Genomic DNA, 25936 nt, shown 5'->3' with positions numbered 1-25936 from the left:
TTCCCAAGGCAGATTTCCAAGGGGCTGTGGGCAGGGTGATGGGCAGCTCTCCAGGGGGCCTGCTCGGAAGGGGCCCCTGGCCAGGAGGAGCCTTTCAAAGAGGCTGGGTCGTCCCTCCTCCCTTCCTTCTCCCCCCTTCTCCTCCACTCGTCCTCCCTCCCTTCTCCCTCCCCCCTTGGAAGGCCAGTGTGGTGGAACTGGAACAAGCCCCCTCCGTTTGCATCCCAACCTTACCTCCTAAGCCAGTGGGGGCAGTTTCCTCACCTACAGTATGGGGGTAAAATACCCACCTTGCACGGATTGGATGAAGAACAGTTGTGGTAACAGAGGTGAGAGTGCTTGGCAAAGAATGAGATGTTGGTTGAAAGTAGCTGTTTTGCCTTAAGCCTTTGAGCCTCTCTCGAGTAGGTCTCTTTACAAGAGGTGGGCCGGCGGCTCGGACGGGAGCAGGTTCTGCAGAGAACAACAAGGGTCCAGCATCAGGAGATGAGGCAGGTGTAGCCCCCAAAGGTGTGCGGTTATGGATGAGGAACTCTGCCTGGGGGACGGGTCTGGGGGCAGCAGGGAGACACGCGGGAAGGGTGGGGAGTGGGAACAGGAGGGGAGGCCTTCCAGGCAGCCTGGAGTCCTCGAGCTGGCCCCTGGTAGGTTCCAAAGCAGGGTGCAGGGGGCTGGACAGCAGCAGGGGACTTTCCCACCAGCTGACCCCTCAGGAAAGCTCTGCTCTCCCCTCTCCTCCCTGCCCAGAGGTACCTTTCACTTCTCTTCCCATCAAACTGTGTCTAGGCCCGCTCCCTCATACCCTCTGCCTGGGGAGACCTAGCTCAAGATCAGAAGGCCTTAGGTCTACAGCAAAGAACCCGGGCCACCACCTCTAGTTCCTACAGGAGTCCAGAAGTCCCTCCAATGACCCACAAGGAACTTTGGTTCGCTCATTCATTCATTCAGCAAACATCTCCAGGGCGCTGCTCTGGGCCAGGCCCTGTCCTGGGCACCTTCCATCTAGGACAGAGCTTGACACCCACACATCTAAGTCACAACCCAGTGGGAACCCAGTGTGAAGGGGACACAAGCCCAGATCAGGCTGAGCCTGCCATGGAAACCAAGGCCACAGCATTCACAGAGTCTTGGTAAGATGCTCCAGGAGTAGAAGAGAGAGGGCTGGCAGGAGGGTCTGGGACATCAGGTCCAGGCTAAGAAGCTGAGACAGGAGAGGGGTCCAAGGGAGCCAGAATGGGACGGACTCCCTTCTCCCCCATCCTCTGATGAAGCTACCTTCTCTGTCCAGTGTCAACAGTCAGATGAATAAAACCATTTATTTTTCTATTAAAAAATTACTGGTATTGCAACTAGTACAGATTCCTACTGTTTTCATTTCACATGTACAGATTTTCAGCCACACTCTGAGTTAAGCGGATTCCTGGCTGTTCCTGGAAGCCCGGCATCATTTATGACACAGTTTCTGAGTGGAAAGACTTTCTCCAGAAGACAGCTCATTTGGAAGTAAAGAGATTTCCTGCGTTCACTGGAGTGAAAATCCCGTTCTTTACAAAACCGCCTGCAACACTGAGGAGAGGCTGTGGGCTTTTTAGGACCAGAAATCTTCATGGGGTGTGCTGATCGAGAAGACCACAGTCTGCCCTTCGTCCAGGTAGAAAAAGGAAGGGAAAAAGTCAGCTGAGTCTAGACCTTTGGATGCTGTGCCGTGAAATTTCCACCAGGTCACAGCAGATGGGCAGCAGCCTGAGAGCCCAAAGATTTCACTCACCCGGAAACCTCCTCCCCAGGAAATTCCCCCACCCCCATGGAGCCCAAAGGAAAGTATTTTCAGGCTTCTTTCATTGGACTTGGGTGAAAGTATTCCTAAGCAGCGGCCCAGCCTGGCTGGGAGCCCGGGCCTGAGTCACCGCATCCCTGCGCCCTGCTGGCCACTTCTTTTCCTTTCTTCCCTCCCTGAATCTATCTGCTGATCTTTGTGTCACCACTTTCTGGAAGATGGGCCATGCACAGGCCGTGGCCATCCCTGAGCTGCCCATGGGACCGGGGCTGGGCTCCTTGCCAGATGCAGCTGACCTCAGAGTAGGCAGGAGGCCCTTTGTCACCCGGCCCAGGGCCTGGACCCAGGCAAGGGCCCCCTCTGACACCATCCTGCCCCCTCCACCCCAGAGGGGGAGGGGAGGAGACTAACAAATGGTCCTGGGGTCCGGGCAGCTGAGGGGACAGCTGAGCTTGGGGTCAGGTGGGAAGGGTGGCAGGAGGCCTTGGCTGTTTGGGGAACAAACTGGGGGAGGAGGAGATGAGGGGGGAATGGGCTCAGTGGGCTTCCTGGGGTCTGCAGGCAGCCTGGGGCTCCTGCCACCTCTCCCTGGAGCCCTTGTGGCTTTGCTCCCTCCCCTCCCCACCCCTCCCTCTGCTTGTGTTCCGCCCGTGATGGGAGGCTCTCAGGCTCACAGAGCCGCCCCTGCCCTGGATGAAAAGTCATTCCCTCGGAGGTTTTTTTTTTAAGAAGGATACAAGTCCTCCTTTTTTTTTTTTTTTAATCTATTTATTTTTGGCTGCGTCGGGTCTCCGTTGCTGCGCGCGGGCTTTCTCTAGTTGCGGCAAGCAGGGGCTACTCTTCGTTGCGGTGCGCGGGCTTCTCGTTGCAGTGCCTTCTCTTGCTGCGGAGCACGGGCTCTAGGCGCGCCAGCTTCAGTAGTTGCAGCATGCAGGCTCAGTAGCTGTGGCTTATGGGCTCTAGAGCACAGGCTCAGTAGTTGTGGCACACGGGTTTAGTTGCTCCGCGGCATGTGGGATCTTCCCAGACCAGGGCCTGAACCCATGTCCCCTGCACTGGCAGGCGGGTTCTTAACCACTGTGCCACCAGGGAAGCCCTTTCCCTCGGAGTTTTCACCTCCAGGTCCTTCTTCCATTTCCCGAGCAGGTCTCTTTCCTTCTCACAGGTGAGGACAGGGGGATATGGTCCCCTGCCTCCCCCTCTTCAGGACAGGACATCCCTGGTCCTGTTCATTCCCCCCACCCGGCTTCCAGACCCTTCCCCATAGAGGGCTCCTCCAGCCTGCATCTCCCTGGTGCCCAGCTGGGGTCTGACCAGGGCTGAGGTCAATGGGACCATGGCCCCGCCCACATTCTGGACAGATGCCTCCTGAGAATCCCCTACCTCCTTCTGGGTCCCTGTTTCCCCTGAGCTGCTGGCCGACCCTCTGCTGTGCCCCCTCTATGCCCCAGAAGCCACCCCCCACGTGGGTCCTCTTTTGAAGTAACTCATGATGTTGACTAACGTCTGCCTCTCACGTGGCAAAGCCTGCCCTTCCCTGAAGAGGCCCATCAGGGCGGCTCGAAGGGAGAGGCACTGTCTCAGAAGACCCCCTCCTTGTCTCGAAACTCTGATCCCAACCCCTCGCATCATTGGCTGAGATGGTTCACAGGTCATTTTGATTTAGAAAAAGGCTTTCTCAGGCTCTTGGGATCCACTCTCCATGCGGAAGTTCAGAGCAAAGGCAAAGATAATACTCACCCACTTAGCGGGGCCCATGGGAGGAACTGAAACCATCTTTGTGAGACACGCACCAGGAAAAGACGGAGGGAAGGGGCTAAGAACTGGCATCTGTTACGGACGCAGGAGGCCTGCAGGCACTTTACACACGTGATGTCACAGCCCCCCAGGAGGGACACGATCCCCCTGTTGACAGAGAAAGAACCGAGCTGGGGAGCCCAGCCAGCCAGGATCCAGAGCGAGGCAGTGGTAGGACCAAGCCCCTCTCTTCTCTGTAAACCGCCTGCTCTCAGCACAGAGGAAACTGGGGTCTGAGGCTTACAGTTTCAAGGGGATTTTTCACTGGAAAAAAATCCCTACAACTGCAAAGCCTATTTTAGGTATGACTGTGAATATTAACTTCCCCTTCTTGTGGGAACAGAACTCACAAGTTACAAGTTCTAAAAGGCTGACAAAACCATAAACGTCAAGCAACTCAGTAACATAAAATATTCTGTATTAAGTGCCCGACCGCCTCTATAAGGCATTCCCTGTGATTTTGTACACTGATCACCTCTTTGTTGGACAAGGATTCTGGAACGTCATATTCTATCGAGAGAATATAAACTTCGACCAAGTTTCCTTCATAGATGAGCAGGAAGGATTCAGGGCATGTCCAGTTTCCTCACACGGGGACCCTCCTGCTCCTTGGATGGACGACCCTCGATGCCCGGTGTCGCTGTGATGTCCTCTCTGCAGGGACCTATTTTGAGTTATGTGTTATGTTCACTGATGTCAATATTTCATGTCAAATCACCAGGAAATTTAAACCTTATTCCATCGTGTTCATCAGATGCCCTCTTCTTCATTCATCGGTGGGAGAATTCCTGGAAGCCATCTGGACCCTCAACAGCCCAAGAACTGGCCTCCACGTGGAGGAAACTGGGAGCCACATAACCCAGGGCCAGTCCAGCACCAGCCGCCTGGAAGAGAGAAGGGAAGGGAATCGAGGGGAAAGAGGTTTAACTAACTGAGGTTAAAATGTCTCACATCTGCAAACCTTACAGAAACCTATGGTCATGTGAACTCAATGCAATTGCGTATTGCAATTCAGTGGCCGAAACAAAGCCTGTGTTTTTACTGAATGGCACTGACTGAGCAGGTACATCCAGGCGGAGCCAAGCCACCCCTTGGCTGTTCCAGAGAAAGTGCCCCAAAGAGGATGCGGCAGCCAAACTCCCGCTAGTTTTCCGTCTCTCTCAAAAGGCGCAGCGTTGGAAATAACCCTTGCAGGTAGGGGTGGCCTCTCTGCCTTATAGGAAACTGAGTCTGGACTTGGAGGAGGCAGGAGATCTGGGTGCAAGGCCCGGCCCGGCCTCCTCCTACCTGTGGGAACTTGGGCAAGTCATGAGGGTCCGACCTGAGCCTCCCCTTCCTCCTCCGTGAGGCAGATGAGGAGAAGAACAGCCGCAAGGAGAGGGAGTGCCTGTGAGTGTGAGAGCCCGTGGATGTGCGTGGGGCTCTTCACTTCTGTTCGGGGATCCTTCCGTCTGGGGCTCTGCAGGGGGGCCCAGGAGCCCGGTTCTGGGAGCTCCTCTGTCTCCCCAGGCATAGAGAAGGGGTGATATCTCTGATCAGGATTCTGAACCAGTTCCCGCTAGGCTGTGGTTTACCAGCAGGCGGGGCGCCAGCCTCCCGCCCTGGCCTGGGCCTGCCCTCCACACTGGGGCGCTCTGACCAGCCCACCCGGCCACCTCAGCAGCCAGGCTCCGGCCTCATTTCCCTTTCCTTTCAGACCTGACGGATGACTGACGGCTCCTCCTCCAGCTGCAGAGAACTCCAGCCCGCGCTTTGCCTCCAGCTCGATCATGCAGGACCCAGCTCCCCTTCATCCTGGCATCAAACGTCTGTTTGATCAGCTTTTCATCCGTTTTCCGAAAATGTGGTGATTTGAGGCTATTCTGAATCTTGCAGAACTGTACGTGTTGCACCCTGGCAAGATATTGATGAAGCCCCAGAGCTGATACTGGATGGATGCCCTGCTCTCTGACAGCCCCTTCATCCCCTCACGGCCCCCGCCATGGCCCCCACAGCCCCTGGCTCTCTCCCCTTTGCCAGGACCACCGTGAGGGACGGAGGGTCAGCTGAATGTTCTTAGCAGAGGGTCAGAGAGGCGGTGAACCTCACTGGGTGGGGATCCTCTGTCCCGCCCCCCCCCCCGCCATCAGATGGGAGGGGTGGGGTGGGAGGGGCGTTGGGGTAGCATAGAACAAGTTGGCATCTCTGTCCAGACATGCTGGATTCCATGGCCCCTCTGCTCAGCCTTCCTGACAGTAAAAAAAAAAAAAAAAAAAAGATTGTTGCAGTGCTGGTTAAGTGTTCTGCATCTCACATCTTTAGTAATAAGCTTTCTCATTTGACAGCAAATCCCAGTTTTACAAAGCATTTTTTCAACCATTTTTTTCCCTTGTGCACAGACCCCTGTAAGGTAGCAGCTCCCCAAGTTTTCAGAGAAGGGAGCCAGGCATCGGAGAAGCTGTGGCAAGTTCACGAGTTACTGTCAAGGATGCTCATAGGTCGATCCAGCAACAGAAAGGCCAGGGGTACCCTGATTGGGAGCTGCGGGCGTCAGGGCAGGGAGCCAGGGGCCTGGCAGGCAGGGTTGTGGGTGGTGGCAGTGGACCTTGGACCAGGGCTCAGGATGCAAGCTCTGAAATCCCAAGGGTGAGGAAGGAGGGAGAACAGAGCAGGGCAGAAACAAGGACCCAGTGAGGATGCTGGGGGACAGAGTGAAATCAGAGCTCAGAAAGTGTAATAATCAAAGATCTATAAAGACAAAGCTCATCACCCCCGCCCTCCCACCCCTCAGTCCCTCTCCCCCAAAGGGGTCTACACCCTCAGGCTCACCTGCAACCCTCCTCACGCTTCTGACCTGCAAACAAACAAAGCACAGAGCCACACACAGCCAGGGAACTGGGTTTGTTGGTTTTTACTGCAGTAGGGCCATCCTCACCCTTTTCACCTGAATGCGTCTTGCTTCGGGCTGGTGGGCAGGCCGGTGTGGGCAGCTCCAGCCTGCGCCTGGCCGGTCAGCTAAATCAGGAGGGAGGGCCAGGCAAGGCTGCAGAAAAGCAAAGATCTGCTGATCTTCTCTGCCCGGGGTGGGGTTGTGGGGACTGGCCCTGGGGGAAGAGGCAGAGGGCAGGAAACTGAAAAAAGCCAGCTGCGGGTGGGGACAGCCCTGCCCGATTAAATGACCTGGAGAGGGCAGGAGTCCCCACAGGACAATCAAGGCTGTTCCTAGGGTGGGGTGGGGCGGCAGGGGGAGCAGGGGAGGATGCTGGCCCAGCAAAAACTGGCAGAACCGCCCCCATCATAAAAGGATATGTTTTCGTCAGGCTTTTTTCTAATCCATACTCCCCTCCCCCCCATTTCTCCCCGTCGCCTTGTTTCGCCACAGACACCACTGGGGAAATTGCTGGGAGAAGGAAGGAGGGAGAAGCAATGGGGTTTATTAGGAATGGTGACTTTGTGATTTTCTGCTGCTAAGTGGCAACGCTAGCTGCCCTCCCCCCGCCTGCCGGACAGAGGAGATGGGGAGAGTGAGGCGCAGCCCCAGCCCGAGGTCTGGGAGTGACAGCAGAGGACAGCGAAGGCTACAGGGCCACCAGCGAGCACCAAGGCTCCAGCTTCCCTCTGCCCTCTCTGAGACAGTCTTACTGAATGTAATCGGTCGAACTGTGTTCCCCAAAAGATATGTACAAAGACTAACCCCCTGTGATTGTGACTTTATTTGGAAATAGGGTCTTTGCAGATATAATTAGTTCCTTTCATCTCGAGATGAAATCATCTTGTATTTAGGGTCGGCCCTAAATCCAATGGCTGGTGTCCTTGTAAGAAGAGGAGGGGACACACAGAGACACAGGAAGGAAGTCCACATGAAGATGGAGGCAGAGACTGGGGTGATGTAGTTACAAGCCAAGGGATGCTGGGGGCCACCAGAAGCTGGGAGAGGAAAGGAAGGATTCTCCCCCGGAACCCTCAGCAGGAGCGTGACCCCGCCGACATCTCGACTTTGGAGCACTGACCTCCAAAACTGTAAGAAAACAAGTGTCTGTTGTCTGAAGCCACTCAGTTCGTGGTACTTTGTCACAGCAGCCTCAGGAAACGAATACACCGAATAAAGAAACCAAGCAGGGATCATTAGGAAGGATGATGACTATCCTGAAGAAGAGGCAGGTAAGGGATTTTAAACACCTCTGAATCCACTTGGGAGCAACCCTTTTACAACAAGGAGTAGTAAGAGAGAAGTAGGTAACCTTTTATTGTAAAGCCATATAACCTATGAAAAGTCTGGAAAATAGAAAAGCACATTTACCTGTTATCCCATGATACCCTTTGGAGTCTACAGACCTGGGTTCAAATCCCTGCTCCATCTTCCTTTTGACTTGAACGTAATTCACTTCTCTGAGCCTCAGTTTATTCATCTGTAAAGTGGGGATAATAATCCTGCCCTCCCAAGTTTGTTAGAATTAAACAAGAAAATACACACGAGGTCCTAGCACGTGCCTGGCTGGCTACTCACCAAATCTTAGTAAGGTGCTTGTTGAATACTGGTTCCTCCCTCTCTCTGATAAAAAGCTCCAAAATGATGAGATTGGGTTTGTTTTAAAATCCCTAAATGTGGATGTATCACAACTTTCTTCTTCCTTTATTTGGAAACAATGAAGGTTTGCGGGGTTTTTTTAACTTTTAGAAAGATTTATTTTTAAATTTACATACAGTAAAATTCACTCTCTTGGGTATATAATTCTCTGGGTTTTGACAAGCGCGTAGAGTCGTGTAACCACTACCATAGTCAATATAAAGAACATTCCAGGGACTTCCCTGGTGGCCCAGTGGGTGAGACTCCGCGTTCCCAATGCAGGGGGCCGGAGTTCGATCCCTGGTTAGGGAGCTAGATCCCGCATGCATGCCACAACTAAGGCACCCGCCTGCCGCGACTAAAAAAAAGGATCCCGCACACCGCAACGAAGATACCGCGTGCCGCGGCTAAGACCCCGTGCAGCCAAAATAAATAGATAATTTAAAAAAAAACAGTCCATCACCTCCCAAATTCCCTCTTGCAGCCCCTTTGTGGTCAGACCCCAGCCGCACTGGTCAGACTCCAGCAACCACTGGCCTGTTCTCCTTTTGTCTTTTCCAAAAAGAGGTTCATAGAAGTGGAATCGCAAGCACGTGGCCTATCGCGTCTGGATTCTTTCACTGGACATACGCTTCTGAGGTCCGTCCAAGCTGTCGCGTGGCTTCCCCCGTATCGCGGGGGGTTCCCGCCGAGTGTGCTCGGGTGTGGATGACCACAGTGGCTGGTCCCTCCAGGTGAAGGATGCGGGCTCTTCCTCGATTTCAGTGATTATGAATAAAATTGCTATAAGCATTCATGTCTGGGTTTTCGTGTGACCATGAGTTTCCATTTCCCTTGGGTAACACCTGAGAGTAGGGTTCCAGGTTCCCATCAGGTTTCTAATGGCCTCTGAGTCAGACCTGCTCAGAGGTGGGGCGGGGAGAGGAGCACGGTCTGGGAAGATGTGGGTCCCTGTCACAGCTCAGGGATGACAAAGGTCAACCAACTGAGGAACACACTGAGGCTGCGGTCACCTCAGCCTCCTCCTGATCTGCTTCCCTTCTCTTGGAACGACCAGGCCAGGGCGGGGAGGAGGCCAGCGACGGCCCCTGGGACTAACCCGAGTTTTGTGGTATAATCCACATGTTCCGCTGCAGCCCTCCGGGGTGGGGAGGTGGGAGCAGCTCTGTTTAGTTCTGGTGCTACTGGGCCTGCAAGCGGGTCTGTGCCATCCTTGCTCCTCGCGGCTGTTTCTGGACTATTCTCCTCCCTCCTCCTTACAAAGCCTCCCTCTGCGCCTCTCGTCCTCAGTTCTTCTTATGTGTCACCGGTTACCTCTCCTTGCAGCAGGCACCCAGACCTCCAGGTCACGCTGCCCCCGGCCCTTGAAGATCCTAGCGCATGGCCTACTGTCCCATCCACCAACCGCTCCTGTCTTCTCAGTGATTCCAGAATCCGTGTCGATAGTCCTTAGGCCTCTCAGTCCTTCACTTTCACTCCTCCAATGGCTTTGTCCTCCTTGAAGCCCAAGGACCCAAGGCACGCTCTAGACCTTGCACCTGTGCTCAGATCCTTCAGCCCCTCAATTTCCAGCACTTCTTTGTCACCACCTCCTACCATCCATTTCCTGCTTCTGGATTCCTGCTTCCAACAACCCTTGCCTGCCTCAGGACCTACGAGCCATGATCTTACCCTCACCCCATCCTCACTCAGCATCACAGTCACTCTGACACCTGGACCCCCCTCTCCATCCTCATCCTACTTGCCTGGGGAGAGCCCGGCTCTGGTCAGATCCCACCCTCCACCCACCTGTGCACACGCCCACTCTCCCCAAGGTGGCTGGAGGCCGACACACATGCCCGCGGACCGCTCTCACTCACGATCCAAACCGCCCACCCCGAAGGGCCCCACTGCCACCTGGTCCAGTCCCTGCCCCCGCTCCTTGGGGAATATCCCCACCTCCCCTCTCTGCTTCGCCCACCTGCTTTATTTTCCTGAGGAAAAGGAGAACCGGCCAGCAAAGAACTCAGGATCCCTCAAGATCCCTTGCCTCCATCCTTCTGCTTGTTCAGACTAAAACCTCGGGGTCGTCCCCACGTCCCCGCCTCCTCTCACACCCCACCCCTCCACCTGAAAGTATCCCCACAGTACAGCCCCTCACGTCCCCTCCACGCCACCGGGCCCCTCCGAGCCCCTGTCTCCCACCTGGTTCACCGTGGAGCCTCCCCACCAAGCGCCCGTCTCTGCCTACGTGTCCTTCCCCAGCTTGTGCTCAGCAGCAGAGGGATAAGCCGGGTCGCATCCCACCTGCACACCCTTCGTGTCACTCGGAGTCAAAGCCAGCGTCCTTGAGCCCTCACAGGCTCTCTAGGACCTGCTGCCGCCCCACCTGTTACTTTCCGTCCAGCCTCCTCCCCTTCTCTCTCAGGCTCACCCACTCACCACACTGGCCTCCTTGCTGGTTCTCCAGCCAAACTCGCTCCCCTCTGAGACTTGGTACTTGCTGATCCCTCTGCCTTGAGCCTTGTCCCCCCACCAATATCCATGACAGTCCCTCCTGTCACCGTTTTCCCAGCTTCACTAAAATGTTCCCCTCCTAGGGAGGTCTTTCCAGGCCACCCCATCTAAAATGGCACCTTCTCCAAGCTGCGTCTCCCTCCCTGCCTGTGTTCTTCTTTGGCACTACTGCAGTGTCTTTTTTATCTTTATTTACCTTGTTTGCTGTCCATCTCCCTTTACTGTACTGTGAGCTCCACGAGAGCAGTGAGTTGTCATTTACCCACTGCTGAGTTCCCAGCACTATCGCAATGCCTGGCACATAGCAGGAACTCAATAAGTTTCTGCTCTCCTACGCTGCCCGCGCCCCCCCGGGACCTCTCCTGGGGCCGTATCCTGTCCTTCTTGCCAACTCAAGCTGCTGCTTTGGAAATTCTCCCTGGCTCCTGCATCATTCCCCACTTGCTGTTGGGTCATTTCCATCAGTGTACAAACGTGCAAATACACTGTAATTTCTCCTTCTTAAGAATAAAACAACCAAGGACTTCCCTGGTGGCGCACTGGTTAAGAATCCCCCTGCCAATGCAGGGGACACGGGTTTGAGCCCTGGTACGGGAAGATCCCACATGCCGCGGAGCAACTAACCCCATGTACCACAACTACTGAGCCTGCACTCTACAGCCCGTGAGCCACAACTACTGAGCCCACGTGCCACAACTACTGAAGCCCGTGCGCCTAGAGCCCGTGCTCCACAACAAGAGAAGCCATGGCGATGAGAAGCCCGCGCACCGCAACAGAGTAGTCCCTGCTGGCCACAACTAGAGAAAGCCCGTGCGCAGCAACGAAGACCCAACACAGCCATAAATAGATAAATAAATAAATAAAATTCTAGTTCTTTAGGAAAAAAAAAAGAAAGAAAGAAAACCTAAAAAATAGGATCACACAAAGTGGGAGAGAGGGAACAGTGTAGAGAGGATAGGGGTAGAACTGGACCTCTCTAAACATACCTTGTTTTGTAGTTTTGACTCTGGAACCATGTAACTGCCTTATTTAATTATAAACTGAAATTAAATTGAAATGAAAGAATCCCCTAAAAAAACAGAAGCAAAAGGATGGGCTTCCCTGGTGGCGCAGTGGTTAAGAATCCGCCTGCCAATACAGGTGACAAGGGTTCAAGCCCTGGTCCGGGAAGTTCCCACATGCCACGGAGCAACGAAGCCCGTGTGCCACAACTACTGAGCCTGCGCTCTGGAGCCCGCAAGCCACAACTACTGAAGCCCGTGTGCCTAGAGCCCATGCTCCGCAACAAGAGAAGCCACCGCAATGAGAAGCCCATGCAGCTCAACGAAGAGTAGCCACCGCTCGCCGCAACTAGAGAAAGCACGCACGCAGCAAGGGAGACCCAATGCAGCCAAAACTAAATACATAAAATAAATAAATAAATAAAGAAAGAAAGAAAGAAAGAAAGAAAGCAAAAGGAAACGAATAGATGTAACTGTGTATAAAGTTGATGGCTCAACCACTCAGGAACTATTTCAAGAAAAAATAATTTGACTGTACATCCCAGAAAAAATACTGCAAAGATTAAAAAAAAGAGCAAATAAATCTTAAATTGTTTCCAGTAATCATATTGTTAGCAATAATATTGGTATTTTTCTGAAATATATAATATAAATAAAATATACTATATTCTATATTATAATACATATTATAAAATATATGTTACATATAATTATATATATGGATAAAACTAATAAGTAATTATGGTAATGTTTTTAGGAGCCAAGATTTTCAGGATGAAAGAAAAAAGAAACAAATATAAAATCAAAAAAAGATAAGTAAAAACCCAATCACCCTAAATTTAAGCTAGAAATATAAGCATTTATATTTCTATAAATAAATATAAACTCATTATGCATTTTCTTTTTAAAACAAAAGGTATTTCCCAGGTCTGTCCACTAAAAAAACCTAGAAACTAATAAGCAACAAGTAGCAAAGTATTCAGCTCCCAGCTTGCAGTCTCTAAACACCATTTGTCACTAAAAGGAGGTAGGGCTCTTTGCTTGATTCCAAATCTGGGTAAAAAGAAAGGACAAGATGAGCCTGTAATACCTGCTCACACTAGAAAGGTCTCACTGACTACTCCGGCTCTTCCTCTTCCCTTCCCATCTTTATACAATACTTACTTTATTTTTCCTTCCTTTTTTCACCCAAATCCACTGGGCAGATGTGAACAAGGTAGGTTGCTGGGAGCCTGCAGACCCTAATTAGGTTGGGGGTGGGGCGGGAGGTGTCAGGCCCCACACTCAAGGTAAATGGCAGTCCACAGAGAGAGGAGATTGGTGTCAAACAGAGAGCATGAAACAACAGGAGCCCAGTTTCTCTCGGCCAGAGAGTGGAGATACAAATATGGAAAGTGGGAAAGCTAGAATGAGCCCTGTAGTACTAGACTGGAGTTACAGGCAATGCTGGGAACTCACGGTGTCTTAATAGATGGGAGGGGAGAAATGGAAACACACTATGGTAAGGTTCTTACACTTTCCATGTAGTGGTATATTATCACTTAAAGGTAAACTGTAATTAATTGAAGTTGTACTACAAACCCTAAAGCAAACATTAAAATAATAAAAGTCTTATAACTAATAAACCAATAAATGAGATATAATAGAATGCTAAAAATATTCAATTATGCCAAAAGAAGGCAGAAAAAGAGGAAAAGGGAAATAAAAGACAGATAGGACAAATAGAAAATGAATAGCAAGATGGTAGATTTAAACCTAACCATATTAATGGTCACCTTAAATATAAATGGTTTATATATCCAAATTTAATGGCAGAGATTGTCAGATTGGATAAAAAAGCAAGATCCAGCTGTATGCTTTCTATAAGAAACACATTTCAAATATAAAGACACAAGTAGATTAAAAGTAAAAGGATGGGAAAAGATACACCTTGCTATCACTAATCAAAATTTTAAAAGCTGGAATGACTATATTAAGATCAGACAAAGTAGATTTTGGAGCAAAAGATGTTACCAGGGATAAAGAAGGTATATAATAATGACAAAGGAGTCAATTCATCAAGAAGACATAACAATCCTAAATATTTCTGCACCTAATAACAGAGCTTCAAGATGCTTGAAGCAAAAACTGATAGATCTACAAAGAGAAATAGACAAGTTGACAACTATAGTTGAAGATTTCAATACCCTTCCTTCAATAATTGATAGAACAACTAGACAAAAAATCAGTAACTACTTAGAAGACTAACAACATTAGTTGAACAAAAATTAGTTGAACAACATTATCAGCTAACTTGACCTGACATTTATAAAGCACTTTTCCCAATGATAGCAGAATACACATCCTTCTCAAGTTCACACAGAACATTTACCAAGATAGACAATATTCTGGGCCATTAAAAAAGTCTCGTTGCATTTAAAAGGACTGAAGTCACACAAGGTATGCTCTCTTATCAGAGTGGAATTAAATTAGAAATTGATAACAGGAAGATCTCTGAAAATGTCCAAGTATTTGGAAAATAACACATTTCTAAATAACCCATGGGTCAAAAAAGAAGTCAAAACAGAAATTTGAAAGTATTTTGAACTGACTAAAAAAGAAAACACAACATATCAAAATTTGTGGGACTATTAGCTATAGATATTTTGCAGATGCTCTTTATCAAGTTGAAGAAATTCCCGTCTATTCCCAGTTTGCTGAGAGTTTTCGGTTATTTTATTTTATTTTTTAAAATTATTTATTTATTACTTTGTTTGTTTGTTTGTTTTTGGCTGTGTCAGGTCTTAGTTGAAGTGTGCAGGCTCAGTAGTGGTGGCACTTGGGCTTAGTTGCCCTGTGGTGTGTGGGATCTTAGTTCCCCGATCAGGGATCGAACCCAGGTACCCTGTGTTGGAAGGCGGATTCTTAACCACTGGACCACCAGGAAAGTCCTGGGCTATTTTAAAATCATGAATGGATGTTGGATTTTGTCAAATGCTTTTTCTGCATTAATTGATATGATCGTATAATTTTTCTTCTCTAGCCTATTGATATGGTGGGTTACATTAATTGATTTTTGAATATTGAGACAGCCTTGCATACGTAGAATGTGTTCTGCTTGATTGTGGTATATAATTCTTTTTTATATTTGTTATAAATTTGATTTGTTAACATTTTGATGAGGATTTCTCTATGTTTGTGAAATATATTGGTCTGTAGTTTTCTTTTTTTCATGCTGCCTTTGGTTTTTATATCAGGGCAATACTGGCCTCATAAAATGATTTGAGAAGTATTCTCTTCTCAACTATTTCAGGAAGAGATGGCATCATAATATTGGTGTTAATTTTTCATTAAATGCTTGGTAGAATTCTCTATTGAACCCACCTGGACCTAGAGGGTTTTTTATGGGAGATTTAAAATTATGAATTCAATTTCTTTAATGGTTATAGGTCTTTTCAGATTATGTATCTCATCTTGCTTGAGTTTTGGTAGTCTGTGATTTTCAAGGAATTGGTCTGTTTCATCTAAATTATCAATTTATAAGTGTAAAGTTGTTTATAGTATTCCTTTATTATCCTTTTAATGGCTGTAGGATCTGTGGTGATATCCTTGTGTCATTCCTGATATTGGTGATTTGTGTATTCTCTCTTTTTACCTTGTCAGTCTTTCTAGAGGTTTTTTTTTTTTTTCAAAGAACCTGTTTTTGTTTCATTGACTTTCTGTATTGTTTTCAATTTCATTGATTTCTACTCTTTATCATTTCTTTCCTTCTGCTTGCTTTGGGTTTATCTTGTCTTTTTTCTAGTTTCTTGAGGTAGGAATTTAGGTTATTGATTTGAGACATTCCTCTTTTCAAACGTAAGCACTTCGTGCTATATATTTCCCTTTCAGCTTCACTTTACCTGCATCCCACACATATTTTCATTTTCAGTTCTATGTAGGGGATTATTTTTTAAAGTGGCACCAAGATGTCTGGAGGAGACAAAGACAGCTATCTACCAAAAGGCATGCTCTTCCTCTCAATGGCATAGATGTGTCGCCAGGAAGTGGCTACCCGACCAGGGACTAAGTTTCCAAGTTGTCCTTGTCGCTGGTGAGGCAATATGAACAGTTTTTGCCAATGGAGTGTGAGAAGTACTGTATGCCAGTTCCAAGCCAATGCAGTTAAGAAATAAATATTCTTTCTTCATCCTCTCCCTTTCCGTGATGGAGGCAGGTGATGATGATGAAGCCTTAGGGGGTAGTGGAGCCACAAGACGGAAAGGCTATGGTCCCTGAATCACTGTATGAAGGAACACCTCCCACCAACTGTGAACACTCATATTGGTCTGTTATAGGGGTGAGACACATGTCTTTTTGTGTTAAACTATTAATAGTTGGGATTTATTTAACAACAGCTAGCATTTCCTTGCTGTTAACCTCAACAATCAGCAGTGTAACTTGAAAGACATCTTTTAATAACCTGTTAAGGGCATGGCATCCATAAATATACCTGAACTTATTGATTTCATCCAGAATCAATTCTTGGGTATGAAAGGCCTCACTTTTTTTTTTTTTTTTAAGAATTCTGCTACCATTTAGTTTTTATTTATTTATTTATTTATTTATTTATTTATTTATTTATTTATTTATGGCTGTGTTGGGTCTTCGTTTCTGTGCAAGGGCTTTCTCTAGTTGCGGCGAGCGGGGGCCACTCTTCATTGCGGCGCGCGGGCCTCTCACTATCGCGGCCTCTCCCGTTGCGGAGCACAGGCTCCAGACGCTCAGGCTCAGTAATTGTGGCTCATGGGCCTAGTTGCTCCGCGGCATGTGGGATCTTCCCAGACCAGGGCTCGAACCCGTGTCCCCTGCATTGGCAGGCCGACTCTCAACCACTGCGCCACCAGGGAAGCCCAGGCCTTACGTTTATTGCCTCGTTATACCTACTATACTGAGAACATAAAACAGTAGAACATTTTGGACAAGAGACCCGATCAGAAATCCCAGTTCAAAAGCATTTGGCAGCAATTCAGAAAACCAAAGCCCCAGAGCTATCGTCTCTGACAATGCTGCTTCCGCTTTTCCCCCATGAACGTCTGCTGAAGACAACCGTCTGGAGAAATGAGAATCCCTGCACTGTCTCAGCGGACAGTTTCTGCTCCCTATGTCCCCATGGTATGGGCACATGGATGCCTTGGGAAGAACTGATGCTCTTAGGCTCTGAACCTGCTCTCCTGAATTTATGTTTCATTTTTGTAAATCAGAGAGGACGTGGTCCGGGACCGTCTACAAAACACAACCCCAAACTGCTTCTCGATGTATTTCCAGTTAAAACGAACAACTGCTCTAGTCTCAGATCTCCTTTGCATCATTTGCTGTAACTGTCTCATTGGCCTCCTCTTTTTCAGAAAAATGTACTTTCATTTAAAATAGAAAGTGGTTATATTTTTAAAAGCTAAATGTCTTCCTCGCCAGGCCAAATGAGGGTGCTTTCCCCCCTCTTTTTTCTCTGCACTTCCTCTCACATTAAAGCTATTGAATTTGAGCCCTTTTGACTCCTATCTGGTTTATAAGCTCTGATTTATAGAACAAATGACCTATGTAGCGCTCAGGAAGGCACCTGTCTGTCAGATAACCCTGGAGTTTGATTTCTCCCCCTGCCCCCGCGCTCGTTTGTTCATTCATGGCAGGGAGACATCCGGAGGGCCAGAACAATTTCATCAGCCCTTGGAATTCACGTACTGTGAGCCTCCTTCTCCCCAGACCACGCCGCTACCATAAATAGACGTCACGTGGCTTCCTTTTATGATAAGGTCGGAGGAAACGAGTGCACAGGGAGAAGCCGCTGGGAGAGTCAGAGCTCTGGGTTTCGGCTCTAAAACCTGATCAGTGCTAGTCCTCTTGCCTGGGGGCCAGCTCAGAAAGGAGGGACGAGGTGGACGACCTCGTGGGCGGGTCGCCTCCCGAGGGCTCCTCTGGATGCCTGAGCGACTCCCTGACTCGCAGCAGTCTCTGCCCTCAGCCATCCCTACCCCTCGTGAGGAGGCCCGCAGACTCCTTCCCGCCCCACATGCCCGGCCAGGCTCTGCGGCTCCCCCGGCTCATTTTCTGATAGAGCTGTCAGTTTTTATTGCTGATGGGAGAAATCATTTTCTCTCTTAGCTGAATGTTAATTGGCCTTTCCCCGCTCTTTCATTCAGCTAGTACATGCAGTCCCCTAGTTTGTTTCCACTCCCCAAGGGAAAAGCACCTTAGTAGAGAAGCATTCCAGCAAGACAAGGAAGGTGTTTCTTGCAAAACTGCTAATTGGTAATTGCTAAATCAGAGGTTAAGAAAAAGCTAAAGAGGAGAGCAAGGAGGCGGGTAACCAGGCATTTCGGTTGTTGCACAGGAGTTTTACCGCCTGCAGGCTCACAGCTACAGTACCTACCACTGTAGAGGGCTCAGTACTCAATAGGGAGACCCAGGAAGCCAGCTGGGTCTGGTTGAAGAATCAAATGAGCATCTTCAAGGTGCCAGGCACCTAGACAGACCCGAGAGGTGCAGAGATGACTAAGATGTAGTCACAGGAGGCAAACCAATAAACTGGGGACATTGGTTTCCATGTGACCACAGCAGTGGCAGAGGTAAGCCAGGATACTGCGGGATGCACAGAGCGTCAGAGAAACTTCCTGGAGAAAGCCACGCTGCAGCTCAGAGGTATAGGATCACTAGGAGGCCAGCAGCAAGGGCATCCCAGGTGGAGGAGACGGTCTGTGCAGAGTCACGGTGCCTGGAACGGGGTGGTGCATGGGAGGAGTTAAGGTCATGTGGAGGTTACGGTCACAGCAGGGCTTTGGTGCTCAAGCAGGTTTTTTTCCCCATATAATTTTATGCCCTTAAAAAAAAATAGTCTTGGAGTTCCCTGGTGGCACAGTGGTTAAGAATCCGCCTGCCAATGCAGGGGACACGGGTTCGATCCCTGGTCCGGGAAGATCCCACATGCCGCAGAGCAACTAAGCCCGTGAGCCACAACTACAGAGCCTGTGCTCTAGAGCCCGCGAGCCACAACTACTGAGCCCACGTGCCACAACTACTGAAGCCCGCGTGCCTAGAGCCCGTGCTCTGCAACAAGAGAAGCCACCCCAATGAGAAGCCCACTCACCACAATGAAGAGTAGCCCCCGCTCACCACAACTAGAGAAAGCCCGCGCGCAGCAACAAAGACCCAATGCAGCCAAAAAATAAATTAATTAATTAAAAAAAAAAATAGTCTTATTGAGATTTAATTTATACTCCATAAATTTACTGCTTAAAGTGCACAATTCAATGGTTTTAGGTTTTTTCATATATTTAAAGAGTAATATTCCTGTATATTTACAGAGTTGTACACCCATCACCATAATCTAATTGTGGAATATTTTCATCATCACCAAGAGAGACCTTCTGAGTGGGGTTTTTGATACGGGCCTGGCCAAATTATGCCTCACATCAGTTGGCAGCAGGGCAGAGAGGGGTTTGGAGGGGCCAGCCTGGCCTCTCCCTCATCGAGCCCAGAACATGAGCAAGGAGCACAGCAGGGACCGAGCACAGGGGCTAAAGATCTGTGGCAGCGGCAGGTAAAATTTACTCCATCTCTTAGAGTCTTCTTTCTTGACAGGAAAAGAACTAGGTTATGAACACTCAGGCTATTTTTTGCTGGCTGGCTATTTAGTGGTAGTGATACAAATCAGTATTTTAGATGGATGGTCGCCTACTTACAAAGAAAAAAGACAGAGGCCATATCACAGCAAAATGCAGAATTCTGAAGTTTCTGCAAAATGGGAGCAGCACAGAGCACTATTCATATGTTTCATACAGCAAAAACCACAGCTGGTCTGTCCCCAGAAAAGGGCAGGAACTCTGTCCTCAAAGTCTCTGTAGGGTGACTGAAGTGTGGTCACATGAACCAGGGTCTTGAGCAGGCCTGCCTCTGTGTAGTACAGATCGACCATTCATACCCAAAGTTCTTAGCAAAGCAAGGACCAGAGAGAATGGGTGTACCTCTGCAGTGGCTTTGGGGACAGGTGGGTCTGATCCGAGCATGATGCTATGATAATTGTGTGTTATTTTTTAATATTTGTTCATTTATTTATTTATTTGGTTGCACCGGGTCTTAGTTGCGGCAGGCGGGCTCCTTAGTTGTGGCATGCATGTGGGATCCAGTTCCCTGACCAGGGGTCAAACCTGGGCCCCCTGCATCGGGAGCACGGAGTCTTAACCACTGTGCCACCAGGGAAGTTCCTAGGTTTATTTTCTAAATTGCAACTAAGAAACAAAAGCAAAAACAAATTAAACCAGCTTTCACAATAAAGGGGACTCAGTTCTGACAAAATCTTGACCAGTGTAATGTGAAAAACTCTCCATACAAAAACATAGAAATACGGGATAAAATATAACTACATAAAGAAACTGTAAGTGCAGGCTGAGTTAGCAAGCAAGAAAGGGATCTCCCCAGGGGCCAGAACAAAGAGGGAGAAACCAGAGCAGTAATCATGTGATTTGACCCCACAGCTGCCTCAGGGAGGGATGCAATTAGAGCCAGTAACCCAGGGGCCTTGGCTTTGGCCTCCAGATTGGGATGAGATGTGGAGATGGAAGGTTAGATCTTCAGAGGACAGGAGGTGGAGAGGTGAAACTGACTCCCTGAAAAGCCAGGCTCCTCTGAAGGCTGATCTCTCAGTGAAGGGGTGAAGAGCTAGGAAAACCCTATCCCCTGGCATGAAAAGATAACAAGAAGCTTGTCTATCACAGCACAGGCAAGAACAGGCAACATACAAAAGGATCCTCTGAAAAATCCAAACCTCACCTACGTGCTTTGAATGGGTTTGAGGTCCAAATTGGTATTGTATGCATGGTCTGAGATCCTCATGCCAAAAGAAAAAATTGGTCCCAGGCTGGTGATAACCCTGGGCCACCTGGCAAAGCAGCTGCAAAATGGCTTTAGAGGGAAACTCTTACAACTCAGGTAGCAAGAAGTTCTCCTGGGAAAAACAATATCTCCTCCAAAGATGAGCTCACAATATCAAATTCCAGTACCGGCACGCCTTGTTTTATTGCGCCTTGCTTTATTGTGCTTCACAGATACCGCATTTTCTACAAATTGAGGGTTTGTGGCAACCCTCTGCCAAGCGAGTCTTTCGGCACCATTTTCCAACAGTATTTGCTCACTTCATGTCTCTGTGTCACATTTTGGTAATTCTCACAATATTTCAAACTTTTTCATTATTTTTTTTTAATCAGTCATCAATTTTATACACATCAGTGTATACATGTCAATTCCAATCGCCCTTTTTCATTATTTTTATATTTGTTACAGTGATCTGTGATGTTACTATTATGACTTGCTGAAGGTTCAGATGATGGTTAGCATTTTTTAGCAATAAAATATTTTTTAATTAAGGTATGTGCCTTGTTTTTTTTAGACATACTGCTATTGCACACTTCCCAGACTATAGTATAGTGGAAATATAACTTTTATATGCACTGGGAAACCAAAGAATTCGTGTGACTCATTTTATTTTGGTACTCGCTTTATTGTGGTGGTCTGGAAGCAAACCCACAATATCTCCAAGGTATGCCTGTATTCATGAAGAAAGAGGTCATCTTGAACACAGCAGATGCCACAAACAGAAGGATTAGAGGCCTAAGACTCTGAGATAGTACAACAGCAGGGCCAAAAGAGATTGTGCGATAAGAATGCTTATAATGATTCAAGGCCAAAATGAAAGGTTCAAACGCTCAAGAAAATAGCAATACATCATGAAACAAGAATAGGCAGATTTAAACAATATTTACAGATGAAATGATATGATATTTGAGATTGCCTCAAAATAATCTCAGAGTGGACAGCTGTGTGGGTTGGTACTTGTGGAAGGTGAATAAGCATAAGTACATAGGGGTTTCATATTCTATTAACTCTAATTTTATATATTTGAGATATCCATAATAAAAATTAAAAACAAACAAAATTAAAAGCTCCAAATAGAACTTCTAGAAATGAATAATATAAAAAATGAAATTTAAAGCTCAAGACAGGGTTAATGGCAGATCAGACAGAGATGAAGAGAGAATTGATGAACTGGAAGATATTAAAAAAAAATATCCAGGATGCAAAGTAGAGGAGAAAATGTAGGGAAAACTTCAAGAGAAATTAAGAGACACAGAGACACAGAGGATAGACAACCACTTTAGAGTGCAATTTTTAAAATATTTATTTATTTATTTGTCTGCACCGGGTCTTAGTTGTGGCATGCAGGATCTTCATTGCGGCATGCAGGCTCTAATTCCCTGACCAGTGAATCAAACCCCTGCCCCCTGCATTGGGAGCACAGAGTCTTAACCACTGGACCACCAGGGAAGTACCTAGCGTGTAATTTGACATTATCTGGTGATGCTATGACCTGACAGTTTTACTTCTAGTTTTGCTTCTCACGTAAAAGTATGAGCACTAGAGCTATGTGTAAGAATGTTCATAGCAGCATTACGTATAATAGAGAAAAGATGGAAATAAGCTGAATATCCTTTAGTGGCAGAGAAGATAAATAGCTTACATCTTGGTCATATAAAGCAGTAAAAATAAATAAGCAGCAACTACATGTCTCTCCATTAATAAATTACAGCAGGATATATATATATCTATATATATATATATAGCACATTTTCTTTGTCCATTCATCTGTCGATGGACATTTAGGTTGCTCCTATGTCTTGGCTACTGTAAATAGTGCTGCTATGAACATTGGGGTGCATGTATCTTTTTGAATTATAGTTTTCTCCGGATATATGCCCAGGAGTGGGATTGCTGGATCACATGGCAACTCTATTTTTAGGTAAAACTGTTTTTTTTAACCCATATGTTTTAAAATTTAAATTCACGAATCATCCAATATAAGGGTCAAAGAAGATATCATAAGGGAAATCAGAAAATATTGAGAACCGAAAGAAAATTAGATCACTATGTGCTAAACTAGAAGAATCCCACTGCAGGATTATGCAGGGGAAGAGTTATAATCGTAAACACACACATTAGAAAAGAAGAGGACTTCCCTGGCAGTCCGGTGGTTAAGATTCCACGCTTACAATGCAAGGGGCGTGGGCTCGATCCCTGGTCAGGGAACTAAGACCCCACATGCTGTACGGTGCAGCCAAAAAAAAAAAAAAAAAGAAGAAACACTCCAAATAAGTGTCCAACTCTAGAAGGAAGAAAGAGAATAGAATAAAGCAGCAAAATAAAAGTAGAAGGAAGGAAATTAGGAAATAACAAAGGTAAGAACTGAAATTAAAGAAAAAAATAAGAGGATCAACAGAACCACAGCTGGATCTTTGAGAAGACTGATAAAATAGGCAGATCTCTGGCAGGAGTGGCTGAGAATGGGAAGGAGAAGGGACGAGGCATGTTAGGAATGAACAAAAAGGACACAGCACAGCTAGAATAGAGATTCAAAAACTAATGATAGCTCATATCTACAAGTCAGTCTTTCATACCTCATTCTATAACGCAATACTTATTCACAGTTTAGGTTGAAATACAAATCTTTTCTACAGAATCTTCTGCCTGGGTATAGTAACAGTGATGGGCTAACATTTATACAGAACTTACTAGGAGCCCCTGCACCTGCCATGGGCTCTCTTGCCTCCACCCCTTTGGTTAGGCTGTTTCCTCAGCTCAAAATACCCTTTCCCTCTCACACATCTTGCAAGGTTCGGCTAAAATGCAACTCCTCTGGCTGTTCCTGGAAACCCATTATCCACTCTGCCCTTCTTCTTTATCAATAGAACGATAATTTTTGTTCAGGATAATAAGATGCCCCATTAAAATAACCACAACTACAATACTATAGCCCCAGCTTCCTCTACATCTCAGGGTGGCATGGGACACCATTTGGTCAATGAGATATAAGTAGGAGTTTGCTAGGTACATTTTTTGAAGATTTTTTTTTATAAGTTTATTTATTTATTTATTTATTTTTGGCTGCATTGGGTCTTCCTTGCTGTGTGCGGGCTTCTCATTGCGGTGGCTTCTCTTGTTGCGGAGCACAAGCTCTAGGCACACGGGCTTCGCTAGCTGTGGCTTGAAGGCTCTAGAGTGCACGCTCAGTAGTTGCGGTGCACGGGCTTAGTTGCTCCACGGCATGTGGGATGTTCCCAGACCAGGGCTCGAACCCGTGTCTCCTGCATTGGCAGGCAGATTCTTAACCACTGCACCAGCAGGGAAGTCCTGAAGATTTTTTTTATCTATCCACCCATCCATTCATCCACCTCCCATCGTTTCACTCATTCATTCACCCTTCCATTGTCCACCTGTCCATTCACCTACCCACCCACACACCTATCCATCCATCCATCCATCCATCCATCCATCCATTTCTGAGGGCCTTTAAAGTGCCAGGCACAATATTTAAGTACTTGACATAGAAAATGAGTGATATTTGTCCCCTGCCTTTAAGCAACTACACTCTATCTGGAAAGACAGATAAGGAAACAATTTCAGTACATTTGTGGTAAGTGCTATGCTAGAGGTAAAAGAGAAATAAAAATCTTGACATATTAATATTTTTTCCTTCTCTCATTCATCCAGAGGCACCTGTTTGTCTCAGGGAGGATTGTGATTTTTGTAGTAGAAATGTAACAAGAGAAAAAAAAAAAAGACCCTTTTACCATTGAGTGTTAAGAACAACTCTGAGTGCAGATGAGATAATAGTCTTGAAACTGAACTTGATTCAGAGAAGAAAGGGATTTTCTAAATTCGAAGGGCTCCCCTTTAAGAAACAACAACCGAATCTGGTGGACTTGGACCCAGAAGCAGGATACAAGGTCAAAGGATATGACTTGGGAAAGTTCCCATCAGGTAGGAAGAGGCAGGAGATCAGATACAAAGGCCTTGGCTCGCTCCCCCAGGTAATAACAGGCGTGGAAAGGCCCAAGGTGAACGTGGCTGGAGAACATGGGAGGCCGGGCGGTGGTTTCGGAGGGTTCTGTGGCCAGAGCCCTGGGCTGGAGCCCAAGGACCAGGCCGACTGCTGCCCAGTGGGCACAGGACAGGCAGCCCAGGAACCACCTCAGCCACACGCCTTGGAGGCAGAAGCCGGAGCCCGGACGCTGTCTGGGAAGGCGTGGGGAGAAGGAGCCCTGACAGGAAACCCGAACCTGAATGTACTTGAACGCTTATCTTGATGTGACTGAGTTAACTCGGAAGGAGTTCTTGAAGCCTGAAGAGACTGAGTTAGCTTTGATGAGCAAGTTCACGGTGTTTAAATTTTCTTTTTCTTTTTTTTGCCCTTAGCAGGAGTGGGGACTTGTGAGCAAGACAGAATCAATTATAGACCATTTTCGGTTGCATTTCTGTGCCCCTTTGCTTACAGCATGCAGATTTTATCCCATGAGGGAGGCTTGCACCGGGTGCTGAGAAGCCAGAGGGCTGAGAGGGGGTGTCAAGGGGGCTGTGGGCTTGCATCAGGGCAGTCACACAGGGCCCCAGGCTCAGGAGGGCCCCGTACTTAAGGATTTCATGCTCCGTGGTCGTGGTCTTGAAATGCTTAATAATTTTACCTTTGAATTTGTGTTTCGTAAGTGAAGTCTGATGGGGCAATAGAAGGCTGGGGGCTTGGGGTCCTGCGTCCCACTGCCTCCTGGGACCAGGAACTAGACGGTTCTCAGCGACCAGCTCCCCGGCCTCGCCCTCCCCACCCCAGCCTGCTGCTGCCCGCAGCCCAGGCCAGTGACGGGGTCATGTCAGTCGTGGGGGGGGAGTGACAGAGAGGCCAGTGTGTTTCTGGCGCCCTCAGCTCCCAGCAGGAGCCTCAGAGCAGGCAGCCGTCCTCGCCCCGGGCTGGCTGTGCCGTGGCGTGTTTAGCAGGTCCCTTGTAGGAGGCCCACCCCTCATCCAGGCACCAGGTGTGTCTGTGCATTCTCTCGGGATTCCCCTTCCACCATGAGCTTGGGTGGCAGGCCCGTGGGAAGGGGAGGTCGACTTCCCACCCCTGCCCGGGCCCTGTAGTCCAGTAGGTGGCGGGAACGGGACCCTGGCAGCCGCTGAGGGTCTGCACCTTCACTTTGAGTGCCCTCACGCCTGATGGAGCGTGGCATTAAGTAGCAAATAAGAAGCATCACGACAGGCTTACAAGAAAGGAAAAAGCTGTGTATTGTTAGTATCTTTAATAGCACCGTTTCCTACTTTTCAGACAAGAGGCCTGCATTCTCATTGCACACTGGGTCCCACAAATCATGCAGCCGGTCCTGGCCTCAGGGAAGCTTTACCAGAAGGAAGTCTGCTGGGTCTTAGGCCTGCAGCCAAGCTGGTCCACCAGGTAGCAGTTTTGACCACCTCGATGGTCAAAACTCA

The 25936-nt window shown here is 48.0% G+C and overlaps 2 long non-coding RNA genes across 4 annotated transcripts in view; one reads left to right on the top strand and one right to left on the bottom strand.

Moving 5' to 3' along the window:
- The window catches only part of LOC309641074, a 12848-nt gene extending 4284 nt beyond the window's left edge, over positions 1-8564 (bottom strand). Inside the window, exons 1-7 of one of the 3 annotated variants that reach the window (XR_014252501.1) lie at positions 7854-8564; positions 7564-7699; positions 6383-6657; positions 5273-5802; positions 4050-4458; positions 3518-3682; positions 291-453 (exon numbers count right to left, since the gene is read on the bottom strand). This is a non-coding gene — a long non-coding RNA (uncharacterized lncRNA). Of the gene's footprint in view, positions 1-290; positions 454-3517; positions 3683-4049; positions 4459-5272; positions 5803-6382; positions 6658-7563 lie in introns of all 3 variants that reach the window. The other 2 variants (XR_014252499.1, XR_014252500.1) reach the window with 2 other exon arrangements.
- Positions 7791-25936, top strand: LOC309641089. Its single transcript, XR_014252519.1, has 3 exons — positions 7791-7802; positions 16178-18466; positions 18827-25936. It is a non-coding gene; the product is annotated as an uncharacterized lncRNA (long non-coding RNA).

This window comes from Balaenoptera physalus (genome assembly GCF_965194825.1).
Source record: "Balaenoptera physalus genome assembly, chromosome: 13".
Classification (NCBI taxonomy): Eukaryota; Metazoa; Chordata; class Mammalia; order Artiodactyla; family Balaenopteridae; genus Balaenoptera; species Balaenoptera physalus.
The sequence above is the reverse complement of the archived record's forward strand: the minus strand, read 5'-3'. Positions and strand labels throughout refer to the sequence as shown.